Source organism: Protopterus annectens, chromosome 6.part0 (assembly GCF_019279795.1).
Source record: "Protopterus annectens isolate FY-2018-M chromosome 6.part0, PAN1.0, whole genome shotgun sequence".
NCBI classification, from domain to species: domain Eukaryota; kingdom Metazoa; phylum Chordata; order Ceratodontiformes; family Protopteridae; genus Protopterus; species Protopterus annectens.
Window position 1 is genome coordinate 1,924,514,610 of NC_056737.1, and position 17,500 is coordinate 1,924,532,109.

General features: G+C 37.8%; 1 protein-coding gene across 1 annotated transcript in view; it reads right to left on the reverse strand.

Moving 5' to 3' along the window:
• Positions 1 to 17,500, reverse strand: part of LOC122804987 (unconventional myosin-X-like) — a 2,302,513-nt gene that overhangs the window by 2,152,635 nt on the left and 132,378 nt on the right. The gene's annotated exons all lie outside the window — the stretch shown is intronic.

Here is a 17,500-nt window from a genome sequence, read left to right on the forward strand (position 1 = left end):
CAGATCCTCTAAGAACCATACTTCTTTAGGAGGGGGATGGCTGGGTGGGAAGCTGAAGCAGAATGAGGGAACACAGATACCAAATTACGGTAAGTACATAACTAATAAATGTGATGTTGTCCCTCTCATTCACTAATGGGTCAGAGTCCAAAGCTACACGATTACTTGGGCGGCCTCAAGGACAGAGCACTGAGTAGTCAAAAGAGGTCCTGCTCCTGGAGATCATGTCCAACTTACAATGGGTCACAAAGGTATGAGACTTGGACTAAATGGCTGCAGCACAAACATCAATTGGAACTCTGGATGAAAAAGCCGCCAAGTCAGCTAAGGATCTTGTTGAATGGGCTTCTGGAGTACTAGGCAATTTCAGACCATTTTTGTCAGAAATGAAAGTTATGTACCTGGTTATCCATCTACTTAATGTCACTTCAGAAACTGCTCAACCCTTAAAGGTTGAGGAAAAGAAGACATAGCTGCTCAGATTTTCTGAATTGCCTTGGAGTGTAACATGTATTCTCCTTTGTTAGGATAACCTGGAAAAAAAAAACACTGGTAACCGAATGCTGGGATTTATGTTAGACTCTGTGGCAACTTTTGGCATAAAAGATGGGTTAGCACATAGGGAATCTCTATCCTTGTGAAATATTATGTACGGCAGTTTAGATGAGTGGCTGCAACTCAAACTCTTCTTGCTGAAGTAATGGCTATGAGGATGGCAGACTTCCAGCACAAAAATTTCAAGTCACAGTCTTTAGCCGATTCAAATGTTTTTTGGGTCAACGCTTGCAAGATTATAGTTAGATCCCATGGGGGAGTCAGGTCTTTGATCGGAGCCTTAAGAAGAAAGACACCTTTGAGAAAAACTTTACATATTTCTGGCTGAAGCTAAAGAATCCAAAGGTAGTCCCAAATGAAAATTTGAAATGGCTGCCAAGTGGAGCTCAACAGTCACAAAACTGGATTCCTCTTTAAATAAGGTCTCAAGGAAATAAAGAATTGAAGCAACAGGCACTGAAAAAGGGTCAATGTGATGATTAGCAGCACCAACAGAAAATCTTTTACACTTGCTTTTATATACCTTTTTGGTGGAAGCTAGAACGATAGCTTTGATAGGCGAGGAAAACCTGGACCCTCTAGCTATCAAGGGAACTGCAGAAACCAAGAGGTTACACCTTGAGGATGGGGAAATCTGCGTGAGGTTCTACTGTAGGATGATAAAGGTTATCCATTTTGCATTCCAGTATCCATGGAGGATATTTCAAATGAGATGAGAGGAAGGGGAACCAGATATGCTGAGTCCAAAAGGGGGAAACGAGAATCAAAATACTCTTTAAATGTTTGGCATTCTTTAGAAATTTTGGAATCAGTGTAAGAGGATAAGCATAAAGACCACGGGTGGGGGCAATCTTGGACTAGAGCACCTCTCGGCAAACTCCCTGACAGAGGGATCAGAGCGACATAACTGCTGCACTTGTTATTGTCCTGGGATGCAGAGATCACATCAGGGAAGACCCCAATGGTCGAATATCTTGTTTGCTACTGACTGAGGGGCCACTCACATGGCATCAGAATGGACCTGCTGAGCCTGTAGCCCAACATGTCAGATTTTGCCGGTCCATGTTGCAAGCAGAAAGCAGTGTGAAGAAACAGCCCTTTCCCAAACTCTCATGACCTCTCTACGAAGCGAGTAAGAACGGGTTCCTGCTTGCTTGTTGATACATCAGACAACTGACATGCTGTCAGTGTGAATTGCAATAGTTCAAAGAGGTGGACTGTCCTGAAAGGCTTGCAACGATAGGACAGCTCTCATCTCCAGGACAATTATATGCAATCTGGTCTCTAGGGGAGTCCACGTGCCTTGGACCATCTTTCCCTCGAAATGACCCACCCTAGGTGGGAAGCTTCTGTGGGTCATCATGGCTATTGGATGGGGATAAATGAAAGGCCTGCCTACTGAAATACAGGAATGAATCCACCACTCTAAATAGCTTCAGCAAACATTGGTTAGTCTGATAGGAACAGGTAGGGGCTGATGCAGAAATGACCACTGAACAGCCAGTGTCCATTGCAGAATGCACATACAGTATCTGGCTAGAGGTACTAGAATTAGGACAGCTGCCATAGATCCCAAGGCCCATAGAATCAATCTGGCAGGAAAAGATGGAGGAGATATACAGCGTGTACGTGAAGAATCAAAATTGTTGATGTGATGTGGGGGCAAGGAAGCTACTTGTAACTGTGTTCATTTGAGCCCCAATGAATTCCAATGTTTGAAAAGGCAATGGTTGTGACTTGTTTGAGTTTATGGTGATGCTTAGTTTGTGGAAGATCCGATATAGATAATCTTTGACCTGAGAAAGTGGACGCTAAGAGGGGACAGTTTGGAGCCAATCTTCCATATATGGGAATACCTGAAACCCTTGCAGTCAGAGATGAGCTGTGACCACTGCCATGCATTTGGTAAAGCACTCGGGGGGTTGTGGTGAGTCCAAAGGGCAGGGCTCTGAACTGGAAGTGATTGGCTCCCATGTGGAATTGCAGGTGACTTCTGGAGCACCTGTCTATTTTTATGTGATAGTACAAGTCCTTTAAATCCACAGAGCACATCCAATTGCCTTTATTAGTAAAGGATAGATGGATGGATGGATGGAATGAACCATTATCACCCAAAACTACTACTTTACATACAAATTGAGCTTGCTTAGGTTTAGGAAAAGCCTTGGGCAATAATGTGTTGCACAGTTAAAACTTCTAAGTCTCTTATCCAATTGTTCCAGCACAAAAAGTTATTGTTCTCCAATCCACTGAAAAAGTTAAAGTGAAACTTATCTGGAAAGTATTTTTTTTTGTAATTTTGAAGAGAACAAGTAAATCAAACCAAATTTTAATGCCTGCACTGGAGTTTATCTTTCTGAAGTTATCAAAGGTGTTATTTATTAGACTTTGTAGATTTTTGTGACATTGCATTGTATGGAGTGGCAAATAATATACCAAAAATAAGATTGACTAAAAAAAGTTTGAGAATAAATACACTAACTAAAAAGACTTCTAATTAGAACTACAAATTGGGTCTACCCAGCTTATGACATCTTTAAGCAGTGAGGCTCTTATGTAAGTTTCTATACTTGTGAATTTTATGCTGCCTCAATATTTAATGTGATGAATATAAGCTATTCTGTTCTTTTTAGAGAACCAAAAAAAAATTAACAAAATTCTGTTTAAATCTCTGGAAATTTTTTTCCATGAGTGTGCCAAGGGCTAATACTATGTAAATAATCTTTGGCAAAAGGACCATTTTAGCAATTGCAACCTATCTTCAAAAAAGAATATGTTATTCCACTTACTTATGAGATTTACTAAAGATAACATGTTTTTATAATTGGTTTCTCGCATCACTTCAATAGTGTTGTTTAGGGTTATACCCAAGTAGTTTAATTAATGTATCTGTTTGCCAATAAAGTTTTGTTTACCAGTACAAGTTTTTGCTTTGTTATTCAAACTAATATGATTATATTTCTGTTTACTGAAATGAAAGTTGGAAACTATTTATAATCAAGTTCAATTCTTGAAATTCAGAGTTCGATAGGGTGAGTAAAATGTCATCTGAAAAGAGTGTTATCTTGAAGTTATAATTGTTATAAACATTAATACCCTTAATCTTTGGATTATTTCTTATTAAAGAGGGAAAAGCTTCTATACCAAGAGTGAATAAGATGGGAGACAGCGGAAAGCCTTGCTTAGTCCCTTAAGTTACTGATATGGACCCAGACCAAAAAGGGCCTAGTTTAACATAAGCAAGATTATCTTTGTAAATAGCTTTTATCATAGAAATAAATGAAGGCAGAAATGCTAGTGTGTTTAATATTCCAAAAAGATAGTCCCAGTTGATAAAGTCGAGAGCTTTTTCTATGTCTAAGCTGACTAAAAGGGCTTCTTCACCTTCTTTACTCTGTGTAAGTATTCTTTTAATATTATCATGTGTGTGTCTTATGCATAAAAGCTGTTTGATCATAATTTATCATTTTCGTAAGTGGGACCTTCACTCCAAGTATGGACAAAGATTTTATAACAGTTATTTAACAGGGAAATCAGCCTGCAGAATTTACAGAATTGCAGTTCTTTATTAGTTTTGAGAATGGGGGTGATTAAAGAATACATCCAGGACGGTGGTATCAGGCTTGCAGATTGAACTTCTGTTAAAAAGCTTTATGAAGATGAGAAAGTAGCCGTGGGAAAAGGTTTGCACATTTCTATTATAGCATCCGCACCAGGGGCCTTATTAGGTTTAAAACATTTAATTTTATATTTTTTGTTTCATTTAGGGTTATTTGTTTTTCCAAATTTGCTTTAAGTTAGTCAGGGATTCTCGTAATTTTATTGTAGCCAACCCCTCATCTAAGTTATTACAGCTTAAATTACTAGAATTATAATGATTAGTGTAATGAAACATGAAAGCATCTAATATATCTCCTATATCAGATACTGCCTTATTAGAAGACTTGTGTATTATTTTTATGATATTTGATTTAGAATGAATCTTGGCTCTAACTGCCAAATTATCCATGTGTTTTGGAGTAGTTGCATATCAATTTAATTTTATCTTCGCTAGAGCTAAATTTGTTCTGTGTGTCAAAATATTTGAGCATCTTTTATTCAGTTCATCTATTTTTTTTTTTTTTACCAACTGGTGATAAGTGTGTTGATTTTGATTTAAGAGTTGAAATTTCTGTTGGCAGACTTTGCATCTCAGATTTTCATTCCTTTAATTTATTCTTGTATCAGGTGACAGTTCTGCCATAAATAAAGGCCTTCAAAGAATCCCATATCATTATTACATTAGTATCACAATTAGTGTTTACTTCTTGAAAATATTTTAATTCCATAAATAACCAAGGTTTGAAATCTTTCATTTTGGTGATATAAGCAGGGATTCTAGTTATAGAAATTTAGTAAAATCTAGATGTATTTCAAGTTTGAGACAATCGTGATCGGAAATTGGATAAGGAATTATAGAAAATTTTAAAGTTTTAGTTTTAGCTTTAAATCATTAGAAACTAATATTCTACCAGTCATAGTGAGTTTGAACCTGTTATCAGTATGAGAAAATTTCAGGGACTGATTATGTTTAGAGTTAAAAGTATCATATAAATTAAGGAAATCAATCCATTTCTTAAATAGTTTTGTTGTGAATGTTAGCCCGAGCAGTTGTTAGTAGTATCAAGATTATCTAAATACAACTGAAGTCCCCCGTAGTATAAAATTACCTTTATAAGTATCTGTAATAAAACCCAGATGACGTCTTGCAGTATGACGCACCTAATCCTGGAATCTAGTATAGCTTGACTAATGTCCAAATTCTATTAAGCTTAATAATGATGATGGTTAATAGTCCCTCATGATCCTCATATTTACAGTGGATATAAAAAGTGTACACACCCCTGTTAAAATGCCAGGTTTTTGTGATATAAAAAATGAGACCACAATGAATCATTTCAAAACTGTTCCCAACTTTAATATAAACCTATAACCTGTACAATCCAACTGAAAAACAAATCTGTTAGGGGAAAAAATAAAAAAGTACAATGATCTAGTTGCATAACTGTGCACACCCTTAAACTAATACTTTGTTGAAGCACCATTTTATTTAATTAAAGAATTCAGTCTTCTTGGGTAGGAGTCTATCAGCATGGCACATCTTGACTTGGCAATATTTGCCAACTCTTCCTTCAAAAAGCACTCCAAATCGGTCAGATTGTGAGGGCATCTCTTGAGCACAGCCCTCTTCATGTCACCCCACAGATTTTCTATTGGATTTAGGTCTGGGCTCTGGCTAGGCCATTCAAAAATTTTAATTTTCTTCTGGTGAAACCATTCTTTTGTTGATTTGGATGTATGCTTGGGGTCACTTGTGTTGAAAGTTGAAACTCCTAGTCTTTCTAGCAGACATCCGAAGGTTTTGTGCTAAAAGTGACTGGTATTTGGAACTGTTCATAATTCCCTCCACCTTGACTAAAGCCCCAGTTCCAGCTGAAGAAAAGCAACCCCAAAGCATGATACAGCCACCACCATGATTCACCTTGGGGATGGTGTTCTTTTGGTGATGTGAAGTGTTTTTGCACCAGATGTATCTCTTGGAATTGTGGCCAAAAAGTTCAACCATGGTCTTATCATACCATAACACATTTTCCCACATGCTTTTGAGAGACTTGAGGCATTATTTTGCAAATTTTAGCTGGACCTAGATGTTTTTCTGTGTAAGAAAAGGCTTCCGTCTTGCAACCCTACCACATAGCTCAGACATATGGAGAATATGCAAGATTGTTGTCACATGTAGCACACAACCAGCACTTGCAAGAAATTCCTGCAGCTCCTTCAGTGTTCCTGTAAGTCTCTTGGCAGCCTCCCTGACCAGTTTTTGTCTAGTCTTTTCATCAATTTTGGAGGGACGTCCAGTTCTTTGCAACGTCAGTGTTGTCCCATATTTTCTCCACTTTTTGAGGACGTGGTATAATATTTCAACACTAACATTACACGCAGATTTATATGTATATAAACATTTTATGAACATTACTTGTTTACATGATATACATTTTTATTTTTGCTTACGCCATTTACTAGTTATTTTAATTCAATTTAATTCAATTTTACTAAGTTTTTTTGGTCATTAAAGTCCTTCTTAGGACATTTAGTGAATTTCAGTTTGTTCTGTTTTTCAAAACATGGGTGTAAAATATTTTTGGTATATATTTTTGTTGTATGTACTGTTTTATATTAAATATATTAAATATTAGCAGGCTGAACAGGTTAAACAAGGATAGTAGGTTTTGTTTAATGTTATCATGTGTTTCTTTCAATGATACCATGTTCCTTTAAATGTATGTTTTTTGAGATAAGGACTCAATTGAGTTATGTGTGTGTGTGTATGTATATATATATATATATATATATATATATATATATATATATATATATATATATATATATATGTATGTTTGCAACAATGGCAGTTTATTCTGATGAAGTTTCCGTTTTGTGTAAATGAAAGCGCTAAATAATAAATTTTCTGAGGTTCGCCTTTAACGTTTTTGGTGTTTTCTTGAATATATTTTTTGGGACTGAAGAGTCTGTTAAACCAACAGTTATTTTTCCTCAATGCTTTGTGGGACAGCCTTTATTGGTTCCTGTACAACGGGGATTCAGTGTGTTACTAAAATTACAATATGTATGACATGCATGTTGAAACAACAAGCTAGAAAATGTTCATTAAATTGAAAACATATTAGTACAAAGTTCAAAAAACAAAATGAAAAAAGCTCCAATAAAATTAAAATAATCTATTAAAAATACAAAGAAAAGGAGCTGGATAAGTAACTTATGATGAGTTAGATAACGATCATATTTTTAAACTACAATTATAGCTTGTAATAGCTTATTCACTCTCTTTAAATGTTAAAAAGAGTTAGTGACTGTAGTGAGAGAGTTTGCATGATGTGTGTAGCTGTGTGACATCTGTGAAAAACATTTTAAGTTAAAGACAAAAATGCTTTAAACTATCAGTAGAAGCTTTGAGAGATTTATTACTCGATGTGGATGAAGGGTCAGTTTTTGTTACAGTCAGCTCTGATCAAAATCTACTAAAACAGTAGAGGCCACTGTGCTAGACACACACACAACACAACCATCACAACCTCAAAACACCCACGCATCAACACATAGACTACTTTCGGGGAGACATCAAAAGTCAGCCAAAACAACAGAGAGCCACCAAAAGCAGGCACTGAAACAACCACCACCTCAGAGACACAACACCTGCAACACATCCACCTCACGATCAGATGTCAAACAGTCACAGCCAGCCTGGGCCGACACAATGCCAGAAAACACTAGTCAACTGGGACTCCATAGTCAGACACACTGGCGTCCGCTCCTCAGACTGAGTAAGGAAAGGTCACAGTAAGCTGCCTGGCAGGCGCTAGATCGCCAGACTCGCGCCTCAGCTTCAGATCTTGGCTTAACAGGTACAAATCGACTCCTGAGTCATTGTCCCACGCTGGTGCGTTGATGCTCTCATACCTCTTGGACTACATGAGCTTAAGAGACATTGAGGGGCTCTCACCTTATGTAGCCCAGGATTCAGTGACCAGACGCAGAGCAGTAGGCTACCTTCACAGAATTATGCACAAGCTTACACCTGTCACCCCAAACCCTCCAATGTATTTAAACACTAATTGCATTCAGGGTATCAGTGCTCCTCTGGTGCTCATGACACTCTGGACAAATACGCTGCTTCAGGCCAGCTTTACCTATCACCTAGGATCGATGTCCGTGCTGTGACAGAAACACCCACAGTGCCTCCTGAGAGCACCCCAGCACTATCAGAACACACCTCTCATCATGCAACTAAAATTAATGCTGCTCAATGCCAACCAGGGCACTCAAAATGGGCTCTTTTGAGGCCCTTCTCAGTATGGAGAGCATGCGATGTCTAGCATGTGACAGAAACCATCCATATTCATCATGCACCCCACACTTATCAGGTTTACCTCATATTTTTGACGCCGGCCCCACAATCCGGACAATACCACATAAGGAGACTGTTCCATATTCATGTAGGACAACTAGGTCACCAATGAGTGTCATGTTACCTGCCTTGCATCAGGTTACCAGTGCTCCCGCAAACCGAACCTGCACATTGTAGCATATACTAGACCACCCTCACAAACTCAGGAACAAGACCCTGGAACAACTACTCACGCCCAATAAATGTCACCAAAACACCATCATACTAAATTGACTTCAATCATCATCGAACTACTGGAACACTCCACAGCCGGAACACCTAGCCCAAAAGTTCCTGGGTCCCATAAACTCAAATGCGCTGGGATTAATAGTCCTATCCCCCAAGAATGTGCAAGATCTCATCATCACAACATGGGCACAATGTTCAACACCGAATGCCACCTCACTGGTGAAATCAGATCACAAACTAATCATGGAGGGTGAAAATCCCACCACACCCCTAAAGACCACAGTAAAGAACTTTCTCGTGGCGACTTCAGGAAACTAAAGACTAGTCTGGTCTCCTTTATAATGTCGGTCGGCGGGAGAAAACAGTACGGCGTCAGGCTCCCGCGCACAAATTACCAAAGCAAACCAAAGCGGAGCTGCATGGATAAGGCAATCCCAAGCAAAAACAAAGACTCTTTGTAAAGCGAACAAGCGTCCAAAAGATAGAGCCCCCAGCCAAAAACAAACAACACAAAGGGAGAGACTACAAGATAGAGCAAATGGCTCAAAAATTAAGAACCTGCCTCAGTCACACAAGAAAAAACTAAGAGCTCTCTCATAAAATCATCCAAGCAAATTTTGAGAGAACAATAGCTAAAGAGAGAAAGACCCAGATAAGGCCTTCTTTAGCTATATTTAGAAACCTGAATCTTACTGACTCAGAACAGACATGAAATGATGTGAATTACTGATCCTAGACCAACTTCCTCCCCTAGCTGACGGTATAGTGCACTCAAACAAAGCAAAAAAAGGCATCCATGGGCCAAACAACTGCAGCCTCCAAGAAAATCCCAGCATGATGAGAACTTCTGCTCTCTCGGCCAGGTGTCTGGCCCACTCAATGAGGAATTAAATGGGTGTCCCCGGCTGTAACTCTATGAACTCAATGACCTTAAACCCCAGCTAGGACAGCTGTTTACACAATCAAAGTCTTACACTTGGACAAAGGCGCGAGGGGTGGGCGCGCAACTAATCCGCCCATTAGTGCCTCCACCGAGAAGACATAATTCAGCCGGTAACCGGCAAGCCTTATCTACCAAAAATATGGAAGATCATACATATAGGGAATTTAAAGTTGACTTTTTGACCAGACTTATTTTCAGCAAGTTTGGCTTTGTAAGGCAGTCCATACAGCCTTTTAACGATCTGGCTTGGAAACAGATGAGGAATACCCCCACTGATGAGGATGAAAAAGTCCACCAGCCTAAATCGATCTGGCGAAGGCCGCCGATGCAATACTGTTAAATCGTTGAAAACTCATCCAGCAAATGTTAACCCCGGTTGGTGGATAGGGTTCAGTCCTCAGTGGTGACAAATTACAAGGGTCAAGTTGCTGGCGCCATGTGTCCCACAAAGCCAGTCACAAGTTTTGTCCCTGAGGATCGGTCAGGCCCCTCTTGTTTGTAAAGAACTTTTCCATATGGTTGACAACACAGGAGGTTATGGCTGACAAAGTTGCAGATGACTGCAAACTGACACAGATACAGAAAAACACATCTGGCACAGATATCCTTCAGAGGTGCAAGAAATGGATAAGGCCAAGTTAAGCCATAAAATGCAAGTTAAATCCTAAAATGTAGTTAGGTAACCAGGGGCTCGGGGTTACCCCTGGCACAATGGGTGTGATCTGAGCACAGAAGAAATAGTTCCGGGACCCCTGGGGACCCAGGTTTGATGTAGGTCTGTCATTTAGCCCAAGCATGTAGCTTTAGTAGTTAGGAGATATACCATTGCCCACCTTATCATGTGAAGGTCATCATCTAGAAGGCCTGGGGAGGTCATATGCTCAACACTCATCACTCATTAATGATGTGGAGTTGGTAATGACCCCATTGAATGTAGGACCTGACACCGCACGGCAGCTGGAGGCCAAAGTTCCTCGCAAAAGGATAAAGGGTCTCAAAAATCTGTCTATAGAAGAACTCTGAAGAACTCCGCTAGCTTTCAGTAAACTCACCGCTGCTCAGAGGTGACCTTTTACTAACAGCCAAAAGGCCATATCAGAGCGGAGATGAATATGCTTCACCTCAAAAAATCTATCAGATCGAAATACAAGAGGCGGAGACTTAAACCTCGACAGGGCATGGGGATCGGCGGGATAGATTCATCATAGTTCATCCATAAAAGACTCTGGAACAAAATCCCGGGATAAGAGCACTGCAGCTGGCAGAGCACGAGAAAAGCCTTGTTCAAATGGATGGGGCAATGGAATATACATAAGATATACCCCGGATGCACACGTGTCACTATCTCAGCAGAAATTGTTAAAATAGTTTCCCATACTTCCCATACTAAAGGGGTGGCGTAAGCCACAAAGCGATGGGCTAGGCTTGTAAATGCCCTCGGGCAGATAGCCTAGTATGAACCTATGAACCTATGAACCTATTTTCTTTAAGTCTGTCCAAGAGGTTTTCTCAGATCTCTCTAATGAAGAGAAGGAAACTTCCATGTCCTCAAGGATAGTGATTATGTTGTTTTTGGTATACACAGACACCTCTTCGAGACTATTAAATCCTCTCCTGTTAAACTCCTTCTATCCCCATATCTACTACTTTCCTCCTTTTCCCTCTCCTCCCACTATCCTCTCTGTTATAGACCTTTGTATGTGCTACCTTTTCTGTCCTTTCTAAATTACTACTCCTGCTTTTCGTAACAATATGGGATTAGGAATTCTACACAGTATTTAGTATTTTAAGTATTAGACATTTTCTGTAAAAATGATGTAATTTATGAACTGTACACTTCTGTAAAAATGCTTCTGTATTATTAATATCCTGTATTCAATTAGTTCTTAGATCCTTATAAGCTGTATCCTATAGTAATTGATTTTATGTAATGTACCAGTATATAGTGGAGCTTTTCTCCTCGGGCCTCTGCTGAAAATGGACATGTATCCAGCCAGACTAGCCCGGTCAACAAATGTAAAATAAATAAAATAAAAAAAATAAAATAAATAAAAATGTTCTTTCTCCATTAGACAGATGCATTTTTATTCTTGCAAGATACAAGATTTGTGTTTTGATATTTTGTTTAGTAGCTTTACAAATGGCTAACATTTTTTTTTCATTTCTAGTACTCTTGCAGAATAATCATTATCAAATTTAATAAAGCTTTGGTTATCTTTTAATGGAGCTTTCCTCCAGGCTGTTTTTAGTACAAGGTCATAGTCTATATAACAAAGGAATTTTATAATAAATCGACCTTGGTGTTGAAGAAAAGGAAGTTGAAGCTGGCTTACCTAGAGCTCTATGGGCTCTCTCAATTCTGTATGAAAGCCCTTATTATAAGCCCAGTATTTTGGGAATCCAGAAGCTCAAAGAGTTAATAATGTTGTTCCCTTCTGTTTTTGCTGGAAGACTGAAAATTCTTATATTGCACTTTTTCAGTTCTTGAGATAGAGTTTATTTATTAACCAAAGTGTTTTGTTTAAGCAGAAAGTCAGCATGTTGCTCATCATCTTTAAGCCTCCCATCCATATCAGTTAGTGCAACTTCCAGGTCAGATTTCATTCTGGTGCTGCTGTAAGAACTCCTTGAGAACTTGTCTGCTTCTGGTTGTTCTCGAAGATTTTCTAGGTTTTGCTGGAAGTTATCTACTTTCATAGATATTTGTAAAGTTGAAGTTAACATTTTTATCTCCCTTCAGTGCTGAATCCATTTGAGAGTATTTGGTGCTGCTCATTATGTTTCTAATTTGCCATAGGTAATTAGACAGGAATTTCTTCAAAATGTACTTCACTTGTAACACCTTTGGAGAATCTAAGTATTCTTGACAAGATTTTGCTAAGTTTAATTGATACTGACTGAATTCTTGTCCGACTAAATTTTACAGAGCTCTGCCTTCAGTTGGCCATCTTGGCTCCGTCCATTCTCTAGGTTTTGATGGCCAGCCCACCACAAAACATCTACTAGAATAAAGTGATGTGACCAAAGGGCTGACATGTCAGACCCTTTTAGACCACAGAATGCAATGTATTCTTCATATGAAGTCTTAGCATCTTGCATAAATCAGAGGTCTATGTTCCAGCAGCCCCGAAATGATACTCCTGCCAAGCTGTGATAACATTTTATAGTCCCACAAGATCAGTGGTAGAAAAATATTAAAGCAAAATGTCTAGTTTCCACACAGTGAATTTATGTTAATGGCATTGATTGTGCCCCCCCCCTTTATGGCAGACCACCTTATCTAAACCAATTACCAAAAATGGAAAATGAACTCCTTAAAGTAAAATTGTTAGACATTTTGTTAAATGTCTTTCCAGCTATGGCAAGATGAAAAGGAAGAACTGCAAAGTGGTAGTGATTATGATACACTTTTCAACTGAGGACTACTACATTCTGTGGGACTGACAGTAAACATTGATGAATTCAATACTCACTACATTTGACATAAGAGGAAAACCTTTGATGATGGCTATTTTAAAACTTTCAGATATTTACATACTTGTGCAGTGGAGCCCACAACTGGTTTGCAAGAAGCCTGCTTTTTGAAATTACAAAGAAACTTCGGTATAAACTCTTTCTTCACTGATCCATGGGAACCTTTTAAAAGAGCTAGAAATATTTGCACAAGCCATATAAAACAAAGCTCTTCATGTTTCTACAAGAAAAGGCAAAGGAGTAGAGAAGACCTTGATTACAGACGCTAGGAACACAAGTTCCTGTACCCACATGACTGAAATACATACAATACCCTGTAACTGCTGGAAGAAAGCTATTTGCCACTAGATGGAGTAGGAGGGACTGCAAAGTTATAAATTGAAGCTGTAGCCTTAGTACTTTAGCACATTAAATGCAATTTAGTTTAAGGGTAGCTAAAGCATTTTTTCCTTAAGGCTAAAAGTTAAAAAAACTGCATGCTTTTAGCAAACACACATCTGGAAGGGGATGGAGGGATTGAGGCAGAAATAGACAGAAGTTTAAGTGGGAGTACAGGCTCCAACATGTACTTTACCATGTTTATCCTTAGCTTTACAATAGGGTGCAGCCATCAGTTTGGGGTAACTATAAATTTTATGGGGGTAGAATTCCTTTTTGGAAGTGTATATAGTTTTGTGTGCTTGCTCAAGTTAAATGGGGTATTTAGCGAATATAGCTTGAGTGTTTTTACTAAAGTGAAGTGTAGAGAAATATGACATGGGTTCAAACAGATGACAAGAAATTAGACATATAATCAGCCTTCCAATCATTAGTATGTGCATGTAAACTTCAGGAAGGAGAAATTCAAAAGAACTGTCATGCAGAATATGTGGCTTTCTATTGGAATATTTACTTTGTAAGTATTAACTTGGAATATAAACAGCCTTACAGGTATGGACAAAAACAGAATGTGAAGTTATATTAAGTGCAAGGAACAAATAGAAATGTTACAGGAGATGCCTGTTGACTTGACAAAATTTCAGAGTGATCATCCAACATAACACCAGGGAGAAAGGAAAATGGGTGTAATACAGACTGTAAAGTGTCCCAGTAGTGACAGAAGAGGAAGAAAACCGCAAGTGTAGAGTTTTGTAGCAAGGGGTTATTGGCAGAAGAGTATGATTATGCTGGCATGTATTTATATGCTACTTTGAAATGCTTATATGGATCTTAAGAGAATTTGGGGAGAAATAAGCTTTCAGATGGATCATTACTTATGGATAGGGACTGAACCCTAACTTGCTCTGGTGAGGAAGTTTGGGGGGATATAAGATTATACATTTCTTAAGTAAAAGAAACTTTGGTATGGATAATACAAATTTAGTAGCAGGAGCTCTGAGAATAATATGCAAATTCTGTGTAAGAATCAATACCTGGGATAGACTGGACAGAAATTATACTTCACAGGAGAAAGTGTATTTAACGGAACGGTTTGACAGCCATTCAAAAAGCATACCAGACCACTCACCACTAAAAACTAAGATAAAAGATGCAGGGTAATCATGTAAAAATGAGACATTAGGCTTCTTCCTAATCTGCTAAAAAAGAGAGAGAGTTTTTTGGGTAGGCAGACATAATTAAAGGATAGAGAGTGAGTGAGATGAAGATGATCTATTAGTTTTGACCATATTTTTAAATCACAAAGATATGGGGGGAAATAATATGAATTTAGACAGAATGACAAAGGTTAAAGTATTGCCAAAGGAGAAACTTACAGAAGGAGAGAACTGCACAGGGCCTTAATGGAACACAGGGGATAGAAAGACTGATGTTAAACAACTTTGTTTGGTCAGAGTCCAAATACTTTTACCAGAACAATGCATGCAACGGAACACAGAAAGACTTGTAGCCAAACTTAGGAACTCAGTGAAAAGGCAAAATAACCAGAAAGGCTAGATAGGTATTATAGATATTTTAAAAAATTAAATTTGTATAATGTAGAGAAATGGGGAAACTAATAAAATTTACAAATAGTTATGAAATAAATAATTATACAATGGTTAGAAAAAAGTTTAATAATTGCTAGCTAACATAGGAAGAAATGATGTACAAAAGTCATGTATAACCTAAATCAACAGAACTCTCCAAGAAAAGATGATATTCCTGTGGAAATTTAGAAGTTAGGATGACAAAGTGATTAAGATCAAGAAAGCTTTAACACTATTTTAAAAAGGGGGTAGCAAGTACCAACATCTTGGAAGAAGGATGTGGTGGCTGCACTACCTAAAGAGAGAAGTTCCTTCAGATTTGTCTTTACATATACCCATTTCAATTTTATACCATAACTATTAGGTGTTAAGTGTCTATACTAGCTTGGAGAATGGCAACGATTCTACTAGCACTGATAAATATGGAACTTTTTTTTAATCAAGGCAAACCTTCTCTCTTTCTCTCTAGGTAAGAAATGGAACTCTCTCCCTCCTTCACTTAGGACTATACCTAACTCAGACTCCTTCAAGATCCAACTTTTCCTATACCTGTCATCCGAACGGAAATGTTCCTGCTTTCAACCTACATAAATTCTAGGGAATTTCACCATTGAGCTCTCTATACTCCTTGCTCCACTCTACCTTCAAGCTTTTATTTCTATTCTCCCAAAATAGACTTAGCTGACATTCAACAATTAAGAAATTTCTCACTTGACTCCTAGTATGTATATATTGTAATTATCAGTATTGCCATTGTCAAAAAAAAAAAAACTCAAGAAACCTCAGATTCTTACAGACAGTTGAATCATGTTGCACTGAATCGAAATACCTGTAAACTGTGTTCTCTTTTACCTGTTAACTGTGTCGTATGATGTACATTTTATGCATTTGCATTTCCTGACTAAGAATTTTATACATGTATTTTACTTTTAACATAATGTAACCTTTATTGTATTGTATTGCTTATGGAGCTTTTCTCCCCGGGCCTCCACTGAAAACGGGCACTTTATGGCCCAGTGGACTTCCCCGGTAATCAAACGGAAAATAAAAAATAAACATTTGACATCTTTAACAGAACAAAGGTGATCCACAAGGAAGCAGAATATAAGACGTTACCACTACTGTTAGAGAGTCATGATACAAAGAAACATTCAATAAACAGCTGGAATTTTATGAGTAAAGGCAGCACTTGCATTCCCACATAAAATAACAGTTAAAAAGAAAATTATATGAAGGGTTGGATATAAGAATTAAGGTGGGAGGGCTCTTTTTTACTAGGTTGTGTTTGAATGGAGGTTCTAAGCAGGGATGTTCTCTTTCCATTATTTGCTTTGTATTTACAGCCATTAGCAAAGAAAATTAGGATGTCACAAATTTGGGGATATGTAGTAAAGAAAAGTTAGCTTAACTTGCAGATATTAGCTTGTGTTGATAATCTAGACTAGGACATTGCAGTGTTGTGGAACATTCTGAGACCACTCCAAATCTTTTCAGGATATAAAATCAATGAAGACCAACCAAAAATTGTAGTTGTAAACTATGTACCCATATATGACTTGGCTCAGGAAAAACCAATACTCACAAGATGAAGTATTTAGATACACAGATTAAAAAAAAAGTCTTTGCTATGGCATCTAAGGATATGTGGCAAGAAAATACAAAAAATCAAGAATCTGGACACTCTATTATGGGTAGTAAGATAAAAGCAGTCAAACAGTTTTAGTCTCTTAATTCATATACAGGTCAGACATTTTTTTTTTATTAACTAGAGAAGTTGCAGATAAAAAATAATGAAGATTTGAAGGAATTTGAGAAGAGAAGAGTTTACGTGAGTTAAAGTCATTTCCCCAGAGAACAAGATGATTCAGAGATACCTGATTTGAAGGGATATTTAAATTTTACAATTAAAGCTCATACACAACTTGAACCAAAGGAAAAATGATAATTAAATACGGGAGATGGAGTTCAAGAGAGAAGATTTTAAATGCAAGTCCTTAATGAGAACAAACACCATATAGATTATTATTAAAGTAGCTAAAGATTAAGAACTATGCCAGTCCAGGAACGGAGAAAGGAGATTTTACCAATAAGGATGTCTGCAACACGTGGTATAGAAAATAGCCATAATGAGACTGGAATTTTTGGGAGAAAACTAGGAAAGAATCCAAGGTATTGGCAAGCAGAATTGAAAGATAACAGAGGGATGAGGCTAAGCAATGGTTTGAACTGCAGGTTCAAGATAGAGTTCCCTATTAGGGATTGATGAGAGTAATAATGAGTGCTAAGTGAGAGACCAGGTCAAGTACAGTTTCTAGTTGAGTCTAGAACAAAACTGCTGTTAAAAAGGGATAATTAACTCATTACATC